At 34.4% G+C, this 16,820-nt stretch overlaps 1 long non-coding RNA gene across 1 annotated transcript in view; it reads right to left on the bottom strand.

The window, feature by feature from the left end:
• Positions 1 to 16,820, bottom strand: part of LOC134477286 (uncharacterized) — a 271,829-nt gene that overhangs the window by 58,856 nt on the left and 196,153 nt on the right. The window lies entirely within an intron of this gene.

Genomic DNA, 16,820 nt, shown 5'->3' with positions numbered 1-16,820 from the left:
AAAAAGTAAGATTAGATGAACAAATTATGTCATTTAGATAAAAACAGTAAGTGGAGCTCCTAAAAAGAAGTAACAGCTATACTAATTATGTATGTAGTGTTTGCAAATATAATAAAGTATATAAAAACGTGATCATAAATCACTACTCTTAATTTGGCCTGAGCAACAAGAAATCCATCTTCCAAAGGGATTTTTCCTGGTTACTACCAAACAACTCTCTCCCACTAATAAATTTTGGGAACTACATTGTAATAACTCTCATTTCAGGAATAGTTGCACATAGAAAATTTTCTGCATTCAAGTCTAAGGAACATGACTTATCTCTACAGAAAACATTTCAGAAAGCACCCATTATTAAGTCATCTAACTTTCTGTTGTCTTTAGGTTTATCTTCTACTTGACTATATAATTTTAGTGCTGCTATAACTGATGAAGAACTCACCCAAGGATCCAGATGGATAGGCACAATTATAATTATAATCTGTGTCATATCTATTTTCTCAAACTGCTGTACTACATGGACAAGGGAACTGATGTTCAAAATACAAAATACCAATTTAGGATCACATGATTATATATACCAAGATCACAGATGGAATTCAAATCTTCAAATATCAAATTCAATTGGAATTTCAATTGGATAAATTCAATTGTTAGGATTATATCTAAAGCTTTTGTGAGTTTTAGGATCTTGTTTTTCAGTTCAATTTTCTGAATTCTTATCTAACCAACCACCCATACTAGATCTTAATAAAGCCTTCCCATTTGATCAAGCTGTCTTCTACTCTAATACAATAAACTGTCCAAATGCTTTATACTCCTAATCATAGGCACTATGGACTCTCAAGTCTCTTCCACAGAAGAAAACCAGTAAATGATCTTAAAATTTTCCATCAGAATAAAAGCTAAATATCCAATATTGGATTCACTTCTTCAATCTTATAAAAGTAGGTTTTTTTACCTTCATGTTTAGTATGCTAAAATCATGTTTGAAATGAAGAATTCTGTATATTTTACCATGAGGCTGTATTAGGAAATGTAGCTATGTATAACTGATTACCATAATGCCCCCTTCAAACACTGAAGAATATTCACTAATCATTATAATAACATTACAGAATGCAGTTTCCAGGTAAATAAGAAGTTTGTAATTCATTTTATTAAAAAGTATGGGCATTTCTTTTTCAGAAAAATAAGCTGAATTCAGCTCTGTTTCTGTGTGGGCAAATATCAGAGTACACTGCTTCTAAGAGCCCATTTCCCCAAGTGCAGCTACAAGAAATGTGGACTGGGGTACCGTACACCTTCTCACTTAGTATTTATTTTGTCTATGAATGTAGAATTAAAAAGGGAGAAAAAGAAGTGCACGATTATAAACTTTCAGGTAAAAAATAACCCTTTTATATCTGCATTATTGTGTAATTATTCTTTTTTTAAATTTTATTTAAAGAAAGAAAAAAACAAAATAGTAAAAGGGTACAAGTAATACAGAATTTCAAAAAAATAAACAGTAAGAAATCACTAGTTAATAGATTACGTATTGTCATCTTAGAAGTAGTTGTTCAAGTTACAAAATTAAAGCATACAAAGTAGACATTCAAACAGTGAGACTGCACACAGCTGTGTTCAATGATCCAACAAAACTTAGTAATACGGTCATCTATCTTACTGCGTAATTATTCTTAAAAGATGTCCATGTATCCTACAGTATAAAATCAAGAATAAAAACACATATTTAGACAAAGTCTACCATTGACTAAATGATATTGAATTATACCTAATAGTTACCTTTTAGTGCATGATGTATTATATGCTTTACATGTTTGTAGGTTTTTATGGGATGAGATGCTAGTAAAGGCCTGTCAGATAAGAATTTTCTAGTGATTTCTTGTTCATCAACTCAGCATATTCCTCAAATACCTTATCTTAACCGTAAGTTTATATTTCTCCAGAAAACTATAATTATGAAAACAATTGTCAGCTTTTTTCACAGCAGCCATACAGTATTTTGTTCCAAAAAAATCTCCATTTTATAGAGGAGGAATTTGATCTCAGTCATGGTTTACCTAACATCAATCAGTCAGTCAGTCAGTCAGTCAGTAAATGGTGTGATCAGAACTACTCTAAGATCTTATAGCTCCAAATCATACTTTTCCTTTTTATCATGAACCATTATACTATCTTTACCCTCCCCCAACCTCCCCAGATCATTCTTTTTCCCATGTACAAAAGGCACTGAGTGACCAGGGATTTAGCTCAGTGGCTCAAGCGCTTGCCTGGTAAGCATGAGGTTGTGAGTTCGATCCCTGGTACCTAAAAAAAAAGCACTGAGTCAATTCTATGAGAAACAACACATAAGAAACATGGTCTCTCTGAGTGCTCTGTCTCTCAGCAATTAAATCACTCGGTGGACCTTTACAGCTTAAATACTTGCTCATTAATTGTATTACTGGCATTTTGAGGGTGTAGAAAATCACAAATACTTCCAAAATACATCATATTAATTAAACTCAAGCCCAAGCAAAAATCAAGAAATTCTCTTGGTGAAAGAGAAATTCTATACACTTCTCTTACCAGTATAAACATGTTTATACATTTGTTGTTTCCATTTCTTAAATATTGTTAACAAAACTTCATGGTTTAAAAACTGCTTACCATTATAAGAACTCTCGAGAGTCCTTGTATTTGTAGAGTACCTGTAGCTGATTAGCCATTTGCAATCGCATTATTTATCTGATACTCCCCCCAAAGTTGTGAGGTGAGCAGGATTGTTACTCTCCCCATTTTGTAGCCAGGGAATGGAACCTCCAAGAAGGTTAGGAGAGTCTCATGAGGTAGACAACACCTAGGTGCAGGGAACAGTTCACCTGAGAACACTGGCGGTGGATGTTCTACTGAGTATTATATACAGCAGCGTTTCCCAGTGCGTGCTCTGCAGCACAGTGGACTTGCAAGATGCTCTATAAAAATGGGTACAGTGCTCAAACAAAACTGAAAATACTGCATATTGTTAGTCAAGAAACCCTAACAGAAGATACTGACATAAGGTAATGCTGTACTATATGGACAAGGGAACTGATGTTCAAAATACAAAATACCAATTTAAGACACATGATTATATATACCAAGATCACAGATGGAATTCAAATCTTCAAATATCAATGAAATGTTCTTTCTATGCCCTATGCTAGATAAAATAATTTGATCAGACTTTATATTCAAAGTAGAACATAATTTGAATAAAAATTAAAAACTGCAGTTAGATCTTAACTTACCTTTGTACTATCAAAATCATTGATGATAATACCTATCATTCCTGTACACCAAGATTATAAATAATTTTAAAGCTTTTTAATAGACTTGCAATTTAAATTCTTTCACAGATAAAAACATTGAGGCTTAGAAAATATGGTAATTTAAAGAACATCACTCATTTATTAAGAGGAGAAACTGTGTTTTAAATTTGAGTCAGTCTGACTCTAAATATCCTGTATGTCCCACTTCTTTTGGAAGAGATCTTTGTTAGCCCCAACCATGCTTCCTCTTGTATCATGGCAACTGTAATCAAAAGAGCAGTTCATCACACAGATAGGAACAAAACAGTAAACCCTAGACATGGATTGAACAGGCTGGACCCAAAATGAGTGTACAAGGGAAGCAAAAGTGAGTGCATTATAGTTGCAATGGAGACCATACGTAGTCTCCATTTATTTTATTTATTTTTTAATTTATTTTATTTTAAAGAGAAAAGAACACAACAAAACCAAAAAGAATGAAGCCAATCAAAGCAAAGCAAAGTAATGCAGAACTTCAAAACAGCATAACAGGAAATCAACAATAGCTACCATAATATATCTTGCTGTCTTCACAATAGTTGTCCATACCATCAGACATAGCAAAATCAAGCAAAACAAAACAGAATAAAGCCGATCAAATCATAACATTGAATAAAACAAAACAATAAATCAGAACAAAACAAAACAGTGAGAACAATACTGCACATTGTTATCTTCAAAACAGTTGCTCATGTTACCAAACATAGAGATAAAACAAAACAGTAAAATGGAATAAAAACACTAGATTTCAAAAAAAGACAGGAGGAGGTCCCCTACAGTTGACACAACACAGACTGTCATTCCCCAAGTAGGTGCCCAGACCACCAGCCCCAGGCCCGCAGAGTCAGTGGAACAATACAAGCATCAAGCTATTTCCTTCCCCTCAGTTGCTATCATCTGGATCAGCGAGGAGTGGGAGGAATGCTCCTCTGGTTTTTCAGCCTCCACACTGGCTGGCTCACAGGAAGGTATGTCTTCTCTTCTGTCTGAAGCTCTTATCCATCAGCATGGCCAGGATTGCTTCATGGGAAAGTGTGGTTTCTCTTCTGGCTGAAGCTCTTGCTGATCAGCCTGATGAGCTTGCTTCATGGGAAAGCGTAGATTCTCTTCTGGCTGAGGCTCTTATCCATCAGCATCGCAGAACTTGCTTCATGGAAAGGCATGGTTTCTCTTCTGGATAAAGCTATTACCCATCAGCATGGTGGAGCTTCCTTCATGGGAAGGTGTGGTTTCTCTTCTGGCTGAAGCTCTTGCTGATCAGCCTGATGAGCTTGCTTCATGGGAAAGTGTAGATTCTCTTCTGGCTGAGGCTCTTATCCATCAGCATTGCAGAACTTGCTTCATGGAAAGGCATGGTTTCTCTTCTGGATAAAGCTATTACCCATCAGCATGGTGGAGCTTCCTTCATGGGAAAGTGTGGTTTCTCTTCTCTGCAGTCTCCATTTAATGCCTCCAATTGTATAATGAGAATTTTGGGTGATAACCCACAAACACTCATTAATTCTCTTTCCTACCAAGACCAAACCATCAACTGTTTACACATTGATGAGGATTGCTAGGCCATTAGAATTTCAGGTCACAGTAGGCTTAGAAGACTTGGGCACTTATCAGGACTTGAACATTACCTACAACACCTCAGCATGTGGTGATCCAGTCTTTTCTTAAACGCCTGGGTACTGACTGCACTTTAATACCCTGGAGGTAGATTACTTTACTATTAGAAAACTCTAACCATAGGAAGTTCTCTGACTACATTCTGTAAAAGCACAGTCCATTTCTGTCTCGTTCAAGCTACATCCTTAGGGTCTAACATAGACTCCACCATTATTTTTAAAATGATTGACAGTGACATGAATTTTTTTTTCTTATAAGATTTATTCTGTTATTCTAACTATGTTGTCTTGGAAGACGTTCAGTAAATTTCTCACAGGGTATCCAATGGGCAAGGCTCTCAGAAAATAAGACAAAGTTGCAATGTTTTTTTAAAAATTGAAACAACCTAAATTACACTAAATTTACTCATTTAAAATGTACAATGGATTTTAATATAGTCACCAAGCTGTCTGACCATCATCACATTATACTCCCAAAATTTTTATCACCTTTTAGATAAACTTGATATTCATTAGCAGGTACTTCCCATCTTCACCTGCCTCCTAATTCCTGGCAACTTTTTTTTGCACCATTTTGAGCCTATTCTGGACATTCCATATAAATGTGGTGACATAATACGTGACCTTTTATTTCTGGTTTCTTCACTTAGCATGTTTTCATGATGCATGTTGTAGTATGTGCCAGCATTTCATTTGATTTGTCACTGAATGATCCATCCCATGGACATACCACAATTCTTTTAGCCATTTGTCAGTTGATGGGCACTTGAATTGACACCCTCTAGGGAGATTAGGCAGAATGGTGCTCTGAACATTCTTGTACAAGATTTGAGTGAATGTGTTTTCAATTCCCTTGAGACTATAACTAGGGCTGCAATTGCAAGAATTGTACAATATAATTATGTGGTAGTGATGGCTAATGTTCCATGTGGAACCATTCAAGTACATAAAGTAACTGAATAATTTTACAATCTTACTAGCAATGCACGTTCTGTTTTTTGAATAAAAAAATTATAACATTCCTAACATATGTGAAGTGATAGCTCATAGAATTACTCTATGTATTTCCCCAGTGACAACTTATGTGAATCATCTTTAATTACTACCATTTGTATATCTTTTGGGGGAAATGTCTGTTCAGGTTCTTTGTCTATTTTTAAAAAATAGGATGGTCTTTTATTATTGAGTTATAAGAAACCTTCACATATTCTTGGAATTAGTTTCTTGTGAGAAATATAATTTTTAAATATTTGTCCCACCTCAACAGTTGTATTTCCAGGTTTTTTTTGTGTGACACTTGAAGTAAAAATATTTTTAATTTTGAAAAAGCCCAATTTGTCAATGCTTCTCTCATTGATTATACTTTTGGTGTCATAAGGAGGAAACTCATCTAGCCAAACTCATGAAAATTTACTCTTGTTTTCTCTCAGTTTTATAGTATTATGCCTTATATTTTTCTCATTTTGAGTTGAATTTTGTATATGATAGGAAATAGGGATCCAAATTAATTCTTTTATGTGTAGATATCCATATGTCTTAACAATAACTGTTGAGAATATTGTCCTTTTCCCCTACTGAATTGTCTTTATGCCACAATCTCCCCCACAAAAAAAGTCAATTGATTACCCAGCATTCCATAGGGAAGGAAGGGCCATCCACCCATGGTGCTTACCTGGGGCTGACTTGGCAATGAGGATTATGCCTCCAGCCATTGCTACCCGTGAACTCCAAGCCTTTTCTATGTTCTGTTTCCTCTCTACACAGAGCAGTAGTGACATGAACCAACTGACAAACCTGATCATAGACAAAACCAAAGCACCGGGAGTGAAAGCAAGCCCCATAGAGTCAATAGTCTGGGGAAAAATAACAGGCCTGGTTCACAACAGTCGCCCTAAGAAAGATCTACAGCTACAGTAACTACAAGCCTAGCGTGGAATTTTACTCCCAACGTGATTCTTTCACTACAAGCCACAGTAGGAGAAGAAACCTGGGGTAGCACCCATCATACTGCCAGAGAGTGTTTTATCAGAATCTACTTGGGAAAGTGGTTATTTATGCCTGAATCACAGGACAACTTCACTTTAAGGTTTCCAGTGTTACCCTCCCACAGTGACTGGGTGAGAGATAACACAGGAGATAGCCATGGAGAAGGTGCAGAGGAGACATAGAGACACCCTGAGAAGTTTAATCTCATGCCAGGAAGGACTGGACTTTGCTGCCACTTCCTGAAAAACCAGGCCTAATTAGTGTAGCTCTCAAGAGAGTCTCGATCTGAAAGTATTATCATTAAATTCAATAGTCTGCTTGAACTCCTGTCCCATGCCTTACATCCAGCAGAGACAGGAGGATGGGTTGCTTTTCTCATCTACCAACGTGAGCAAGGGCACACCTCAGTTTGAATGCTTGCCCCAGGCCAGAGTGAATAGGGGAAGGGGCCTCTGGATCAGAGAGGGCACCTCATAAACCCACAAGACATCGCCCTAAACAGAGAAAATCACAACTTGCTGTATTTCAGGAATGAAGATTCTGGAAAGGAACCACTCAGTCAAAAACACAAAGATTGTTTTTCTCTTTTTAATTGACATTTTTTCCTTGTTACTTTTTCATTTGTTGGTTTTAGAGTTTTTGTGGTTTATTATCTTTTTGTTCTTTCATCTCTTCTCCTCTCAACATTTTTCCATTATTTTGCTCTGTATTTTCTTCTTTCTCTTATCTGTCACTGTTGTCTAATATCAGTTTCTTTTTACTCCTCAGTTGGCTCCCTATGTCACTTTTCTCCTTCTTCACTTTTCTGTTGAATAATATTTCAAATTTTACTTTTCTCACTGTTTGGTTCCCTACACACTTTATCTTTACTATATAGTCATTAAATTCTATGAATGTTTAGATGGTTAACTCTATGCTACTCTATTGTTAGAAGAGTTGCTTCTTTTAGTAGATATTTGCTATTTGTTGGTTTGTCTTAGTGTTTATACTATAGTTATAGAACTCTTTAGTTTAGGCTGGCACATTATTGGTTCTTAATGTATCAATATCCAACTTGACTTTGATACTGTTATGGTGGATTTTTTTTTTTTTGCTGATTTTATTACTACAAATATGGTGGAATAGTTGTTGCTTTTAGTTAGTTTTCTCTATGTGTCAATATCTAGATTGTCTTTCATCGTTAACAATATTGTAACCCATTCCCAGAAACTGGTATTGGTCAAATGAACTACAGTCTGCCCACTCAAATAAACAGAAGCAGTTGAATTCTGGAACGGAGGCAAAGACTTATAGTTAGCCAAGCCTAAAGGATATTGCTAAAAAGCAGACATTAACCAAAGAGGTCTCCACACTAGCAGCAAGCTATAATCAACATGCAAGCTTCTGAATAAAATAAACTAATATAGAAATATGAGAATATAAGGCAATCAAATGCCTCCAAAAAACTCCCAAGTCCCACAAGGCATCAAGGGAGTGGAACCAAAAGCCATGCAGCTGAATTATTTGAAAGAATAACAGAGAAGATAAACAAAAATAGGTCAATAGGACAGGCAAGAGATGACAGAACTAAAGAAGACAGTGAATTTCATGAAACAATCAGTGAGAATACAGAATACACTAATAAAAACCTAGATGAGCCAAACAAAGCCACACAAAATGTGAATGCCCAGAATGGAAAAAAATCAGAGAATATAAAAAGATACCAAATAAATATTCAGGAGACTAAAAATTATTTTGGAAGCATGTGTAGCTGAAGTGACCAATGTGAGGACAGTGTGTCAGGACTAGAAGACAGGGTTGATAAAAAAACACCTTGAAATATCATAAAAATGGATTAATAAGCTGCTAAATGATGCAGAAAAGACTAATCTAAGATTAATTGGAATTAGTAAAAAATCAGAAGATAAGGGCATATAAAAGGGCATATAAAACCTGTATACTGAAATAACAGAAATAACAGAAAACTTCCCAAATGTGGGAGAAAATTTTTACCATACACATAGGGAGGCATCTAGAGTGCCAAATAGCCACCAGGTGAAAACAACCTGTTTATTACACAAGATAGTCAAAATATCAGAAATCTAATGCAAGACCAGAATCCTAAAAGCTGTTAGATAAAAGCAATTAAATCCTCCCACAAAAGAGGACTGTTTTCATTAGAATTCATTAGAATTATAACAGACTTCTCCATACAAACCTTAAATGGCAGGAGAGGTTTAATGGTTTGAAGTCCTTAAAGAAAACTTCCAATCCCAAATGACATGGTTCAAAATTGATGGAGAAATAATATATTCCCATGATAAAAAGCATCTAAAGAAATTCAGGGGGTCAATCCCCTTCTTGGACACTCTTCTGTCCTTTTTAGAAACTTTCTCTCTCTCCATAAATTCTTCCTACTCTTCAACCTACATGGTTCCTAGAATTCATTCCTCAGTTTTAGAGAGCACAAATGGTGTTTTGTACATCTAGTATGTTGGGACTTTATCATTTGGAGGACTTCCACTTGGATAACTGGACAAGGGTAAGAGTTTGTTTTTGTTTCATAGATCTTGAATTGTGACTTGCTTCATGCTTCTTGTATAATTTTATTAAAGCGATACTTCTCTAAGGAGATATTTTATTCCTGTTTTATATATGCTGCATTTGGACTTAGTTGCTGAATTTTCTTGTGTTAAATTTACTGGTTGACAGTAGCTTTGTCCCACTTCACACTTATCCTATGGCTTACCTTTGGATCCATATTACCTAAGTGGCAATACTTGTAATCTTATTGATTGATTATAGTCTGTCCCACCTTAAGCCTGCCTCACCTCATGGCTTTTCTCAGTAAAACGCACGTAAGAAGAGGAGTTTGTGGGCAACCCACTTCCCAGACCCCCTTCTGTATCTCTTAGACAAAAGCTTTCCTTCTCTCAATAGATTCTTCCTACTCCTAAGGAAAGAGAGAAAGACCATCAGACAAGCACTCAAAAAAATTCTCATAGGCATGCTAGAAAAAGACAATAAGCTAACAATGACAAAATGTCCAATACAATGAATACATCAAGTAGGGTGACCAGTTAAGAAGAGAAAGAAAGGGAATCAGCAAAAGAAAAATAATGTGATGGTGGGAATAAGTCCATAGCTTTTAGTAGTAACTAGAAAAGCAAATAGTCTCAATTTTCCAATCAAAAGATAGACACAGAGTGGCAAAGTGGAGCAAGAAACAAAACCCAACAGTGTTCTTTAAACAAGAAACATATTTAACCTCAATAGAAATTTATAGACTAACACTGAAAGAATGGAAAATATTCCATGCAACAGAAACGCAAACAAATGCAGGAGTAGTCATCCTATTTTCAGACTAAGTGTTCAGACTTTAAACCAAAACTGAGCAAAACAGACAAATCACGATATATTGATTAAAGGAATAATTCAACAAGAAGAGTTAAAAATTAGTAACATAGATGTGTATGTTCATTATTAACTGGCAGTGGCTTCCTCAATTTTATAAAACAAGTACAACTGAACATAAAAATCAGATAAGCACTGGTACAGTTATAGTGGGGGACATCCATACCTCACTGTCACAAATAGATAAGCAATCAACAAAGACTAGACAAGAAATCAACAAAGAAATAGCTGAGCTGAACAAAATCTTTGAACAAATGAACTTAATAGACATCTACAACACACTCCACCCAACAGCAGTAGAATACACACTTTTCAGCAGCACATGGATATTTCTCCAAAATAGATCTCAAAGTAGATAATAAAAAAATGCTTAAGTAAATACAAATGAATTGAAATTACACCATATGTATTGTCAGATTATAGTTCAATTAAATTAGAGTTCAGTGCCAGAAGATATAATTTATGCAAATGTACAGAAATTAAAAAATACATTATTGAATAACTAATGGATCACAGGAGTCATCAAAGAGAAAATACATTCTTAAAATTAAATGATAACGCCAGTAACTAGTTCCCAGAATTAAATGATACATGAATACTGAATACCAGAGCTTATGAGGCAAAGTAAAAACAGTCCTATAAGGGAAGTTTATAACTATGAATTCCCACATGACAAAACCAGTACAAGTCCAAATAAATATCCTAATGATCCACCTGAAGATCCTAGAAAAAAAGAAAGAACCCAAACCCAGATTAGTAGAAGGGAGGAAATTATAAATATCAGAGCAGAAATTAATAAATGGAGATTTAAAAAATCAATGATTTGAAAAGCTAGTTTATTGAATAAACAAAATGACAAATCCTTAGTCAATCTTACCTAAAGCAGAAAAGACCCAAATCAATGCAATTAGAAATGAAAAAGATGAAACCACAATGAACATCACAGAAATCCAAAAAATTGTTAATAACTACCTTGCAAATCTGTACTCCAATAAACTGAAGAATCCAAATGGAATGGATAGAATTTTAGATATACATAATTATCAAAACTGATCCAAGAAGATATAAAAACCTTGAATAATCCAATAACAGGCAATGAAATTGAAACATTAATATAAAATAACCTACCAACTAAAAAAGAATCAGGATCTGATTGATTCATTGCTGAATTATACAAGGACATCAGAGAAGATCTAATGCTAATATTCCTCAAACTCTTTAATGATATCAAAAGGGAAGAAATACTCCCAAAGTCATTACTGAAGCTAGCATTCCCCTTATTCCAAAACAAAACAAGGATCTAACAAAAACAAAAACCAGGGGGAAAAAAACCCCAGAACTACAGGCCTTCTCTTTAATAAACATAGATGCAAGAATCCTCAAACAGATACTGGTAAACAGAATGGAACAAATCATCAAAAAGGTCACAAATCATGCAACAAGTAGGCCTCATCCCAAAAAATCAAAGAATGATTTAACACACGCAAATCAGTAAATGTAATATGTCACATAAACAGAAACAGGGGCAAAAATCACATAATTATCTCAATAGACACAGAAAAAGCTTTTAATGAAATCCAACATCCATTCAGCATAACAATTTTGAAGAAAATAAGTATAGAAAGAAGAATCTTATTTTAATCTTAGAAAAGTCATCCATGAAAACCTAATACTCAACATCATATTAATTGAGGGGTAATCAAAAACTTTCCTTCTAAGATCATGACTAAGATGTCCACCACTATCACCACTTCTATTCAAGATAGTACTTGAAACATTAGCTAAAACAAACAAGAGAAAAAAATAAAATGGATATATATAAGAAAGGAAGAAGTCAAAGTATCCTTATTTGTAGATGACATAATCTGCTACATAGAAAACCCCCCAAAATCCTCTAAAAGACCCTTAGAGTTAATAACCAAATTCAGCAAGGGAGCAGGACACAAAATCAACATACAAAAATCAGGAGCATTCATGTATACCAATAACTAACACTCAGAGAAAGAAATTTAAAAAACAATACTGTTAACAATAACATCAAGAACAATAAATACTCAGAAAAATTAACCTAACCAAGGAAGCAAAAAACCTCTACTGCAAAATCTACAGTACTTTGCAAAAGGAGACTGAAGAGGACTTCAGTAAACGGAGAGATTTCCCCTATTCCTGTGTACAGAAGCAACAGTAACTATGGCTGTACCTTTAAAACTGATTTAACCCGAGTCCTGTCAAAATACCTATAACATTCTTAACTAAGGAAACAATCCTAAAAGTCACATGGAATCAGAAGAGTCCCAGAATGACAAAAGCAATTCTGGGTAATAAGAACAAAGCAAGAGCCATCATAACCCCAGATCTGAAATTTTAATACAAAGCTACAATGATTAAAAAAAAAAAAACTACAGTACTAACACAAAGACTGACATATAGAGATCAGTGGGACAGAATAGAGGATGCAGAAACAGCCCCAGGCGTACCTGGCTATTTTATCTTTGACAAACAGGCAAATAAACATACACTGGGTGAAAGACAGCCTCTTTACTAAATGGTTCTAAGACTCTACATGCAGTGGATTGAATCTAGATCCAAACATCTCATCAGATATTAAACTAAAATCAAAATGGATCGAAGATCTAAATGTGAAAAAGAATACCTAATCTGCTGAGAGATATAATAGATAAACCTCAAGACAGTCATAGGCAAGAAATTTCTGAACAAAATCCTAACAGTACAAGAAATGACACCAAAAATCAAGAAAAGGCATCATATGAAATTTAAAACCTCTGTATAGTAAAAGAAACAACCAACAAACTGAAGAGACAACCTATGAAAAAGAAAAAAATTTTTCCAGTTATCCCTCAGATGGAGGACCAATATCCAGAATATATCTAGAATATATGAAGGACACAAAAACATTAGATCCTTCCAAAATAAAGAACCAATCAAAACATGGGTGACTGAATTAGACATTTTTTTCAGAAAAAGAAGTACAAATACAAGAAAAGATGTTTAACATCACTGTTCTAACATCATTAGAGAGGTGCAAAATAAAGGAATACCGAGAGTCCATCTGATTCCAAAAAGAACGGCTATCAAGACAAACTCACAACAAATGCTGGTGAGGCTGTGGTGAAAATGGAACACGTGTACAGTGTTGGCGGGAATGTAAACTTGTGCAGCTACTCTGGAAATCACAATGGAGGTCCCTTAAAAAAGTAAATAAAGCTAGAAATTCCATTTGACACAGGTATTCTCCTTGTAGTTATCTTCCCAAAAGATTTAAAGGCATCATATTACTGTGATACATATATACCCATGTTTGTAGTAACACAACTTATAATACCTAAGTCTTGGAAATGGCCTAAATGTCCATCAACCAATGAATGAACAAAGAAAATGCTGTATTTATACACAATAGAGTGCTACTGTGCCATAAACATAATGTTGAATTTTTTTAGGTTTCTCTTATATAACAGACACAAAATATTAGTAAAGAGCAACATAAAAAACAATGCAAAGTAAGGAGATATATTTTATTTGAGTAGGTAGGAGATGGAGGAAGGACAGTAAATTCAGGAAAGGGATAAAAAAATTAAACAGAGATCTCTTCTGAAGATGGACCAACTCCCCACAAGAAATGTAAATGCTGAGAAAATCAGTTGACTAAATGTAGGAATTTACTTGTGGATTCTCAATTCTGTTTCACTAATCTATATATCTATCCTTATGCACATGTTACACTGATTTCAGTACTGTAGTTGTGTAGTAAATTTTGAATTCGGAAATTTTCAAAACTGTTTTTCAGGATAGTTGTTATGTACTTGGTTCTTTGTGTTTTCGTATGTATTTTACAAAAAGCTTGTCAGCCTTTATGAAATACAGACCTCTGTGATTTCATAGGGATTCACACAGAATCTGCACATGAGTATTGCCATCTTGACCAAATTAGGTATTTCAGACCATCAGTATGCACTACCTGCATGTTTTAGTTTTTATCTAAATGTTCAGCATTCTTTTGTCATTTTTGGTGTACAAATTCAGCTCTGCTTTTGTTAAATTTTAAGTATTTTGTTCTTTTTATACTATTATAAATGAAACTGCTTTCTTAATTTTATTTTTAGATTGCTCATTGTTACTGCACAGAAGTGCAATTGATTTGTATATATTGATTTTGCATTCTGCAACTTTGTTGAACTTATTAGCTTTAGTAGGGTATTTTTTCCTTTTGTAAGCATATTTTTTACATAAAGTAACACTACTGAGGAGTAAAAGTTTTACTTCTTTTCTAATATGAATATTTCTTTTACTTGTGTGTGTGGTTTTTCTGGCTTGAACCTTCAAGACAACATTAAATGGAAGAGATGAGAGCACATATCCTTGCCTTGTTCATGATCTGATGAACTGTGTGGGAAATCTCTCAATTCCAGTATTATGTTAGATATGAATTTTTCATTCATGCTTTTTATCTTGCTCAGAAACTTTCTTTCTACTCCTGTTTTGGAGAACTATTTGGGATACTGAATTTCGTAAAATGCTTTTCTTACATATATTCCAATGATTTGTGCTTTTTGTTCTTTATCCTATTGATTTGTTATCTTTCATTGATTGATTTGGTTATATTGAACCAATTCTTCATCCTTGGGATCAACTTCGTGTGGTAATAGTGCCTAATCCTTTTCTGTATTATTGAATTTTGTTTTCTAATATCTTGTTGTTACTTTTTCATGAATATTCATAAAAGGTATTAGTTTGTAGTGTTCTTTTCTTGTTTCAAGTTGTGATATTACAGAAATGCAGACTCATAAAATGATTTGGAGAGGTGGCTGGGGATTTAGCTCAGCAGCATAAGTGCCTGCCTTGCAAGTGTGTGGTCGTGAGTTTGATCCCTGGTACTGATAAAAAAAGAAAAGGACAAAAAGAAAAAAAAAGATTTGGAGAGAGTTCTTTCTTCATATGTTTTTTAGAACACTTTGTGAAATTTTGGTGCTAATTTTCTTCAGATATTTGTTAGAATTCATCTGGACTCTTGAACTTCTTTATAAGAATATTTTTGATTACTGAATCAATTTTTGCTGGGTGTGGCAGCGCATGTTTGTAATCCCAGCACTTAAGAGGCTTAGCCAGGAAGATTTCTGTGAGTTCAAGGCCAGCCTGGACTACAAAGTGAGAGCTTGTCTCAAAAGAAACACAATTCACTCTTTTTAATTAGCATAGACTTTTTTTATTTCTCTTGCGTCAGTCTCATTTTGTGTTTTAGGAATTTGTCAATTTTATTTGTTAAGAATCTTAATGTCCTACAAATTGTTCTGTTATAATCTTTTTCTGTAAGGTCAGTGTGTCTTTGTTTGGCTATTGATTTTTATTAATTTGAGTCATATTTCTTCATCTCTTGGTCAGTGTACAAAGAGGTTTATTGATTTTGTTATTTTTTTAAAGTACTAAATTGAGTTTCTTTATTCATTTTTATTTCATGTATTTCCTCACTAATATTTTTTTCTCTTTTTATTTCAGATTTAGTTCATTCTTTCTAGTTTCTTCAGGAGGTAAGCTAGGCTACCGATTTGGGCTGCTCATTTATAAGTGGGTACTTACAGTTATACTTTTTCCTCTGCTCATCTCTTTAGCTGTGTTCCATGAGTTTAGTATGTTGCTAAATCAGTATTCATGGATATCAAATGTGATTTGTAGGACATGGGTATAAAGATGTGATTTGTATGGCATTTTATCACAAAGAAGAGGGAGGGGAAAGAGTCTTACGGAACAAATTGTTTATTAATTTTTGCTTTATCTTGTTTTCCTTAGCAGCCAATATTTCTATTTTCTCTTCTGTTTACTTTCAGAATTACCTTTTACTGTTCTCTTTGTTTCTTCATCAGAATTGAAATTATTGGCTATGTCATTTCATTGCAGCCTGAAAGGATCCCATTAGCATTTCTCCTAACATAGGTTTGCAAAAGCAAATTTGGTTGTTATTTGTGTAGACATGTCTTGATTTCTCCTTTTTTAACATATAATTTTTCTGAATATAGTTTGTTTGTTTGTTTTGGTACTGGGAATCAAACTCAGAACCTTGTGTTTGCCACACAGACACTATGCAGTCGAGCTACATCCCTGGCCCTAAATATAGAATTTTTATCGACAGTTTTCTAATTCAGCATCTTTGTATCATCCTTCTGCTCTCTGACCACCATGGTTTCTGATAACAAATTATCTGCTAATCTTGTTCCCAATTATGGATGAACAACAAGTTGCTTCTCTTTTGCAACCATTCGAGCTTCTCTTACTTTTAGTTTCTGAAGAAATACCATGCACCTGACTGTGGATTTCACTGCCTACACAGAGTTACTGAAGTTCATCAGTGCATTAATTAATGTTATTCATCAAATTGGGGGAGTTTTATGAGCCATTATTTCTTTAAATATTCTGTCCTGCTCCCTTTCTTTTTCTGGAATTCCCATTCTGCGCTTTTTAAATACTCAATGTTGATCTATAG

Source organism: Cavia porcellus, unplaced genomic scaffold (genome assembly GCF_034190915.1).
Source record: "Cavia porcellus strain 051 isolate PalLab524CR breed Dunkin Hartley unplaced genomic scaffold, mCavPor4.1 scaffold_8, whole genome shotgun sequence".
Classification (NCBI taxonomy): Eukaryota; Metazoa; Chordata; class Mammalia; order Rodentia; family Caviidae; genus Cavia; species Cavia porcellus.
The sequence above is the reverse complement of the archived record's forward strand: the minus strand, read 5'-3'. Positions and strand labels throughout refer to the sequence as shown.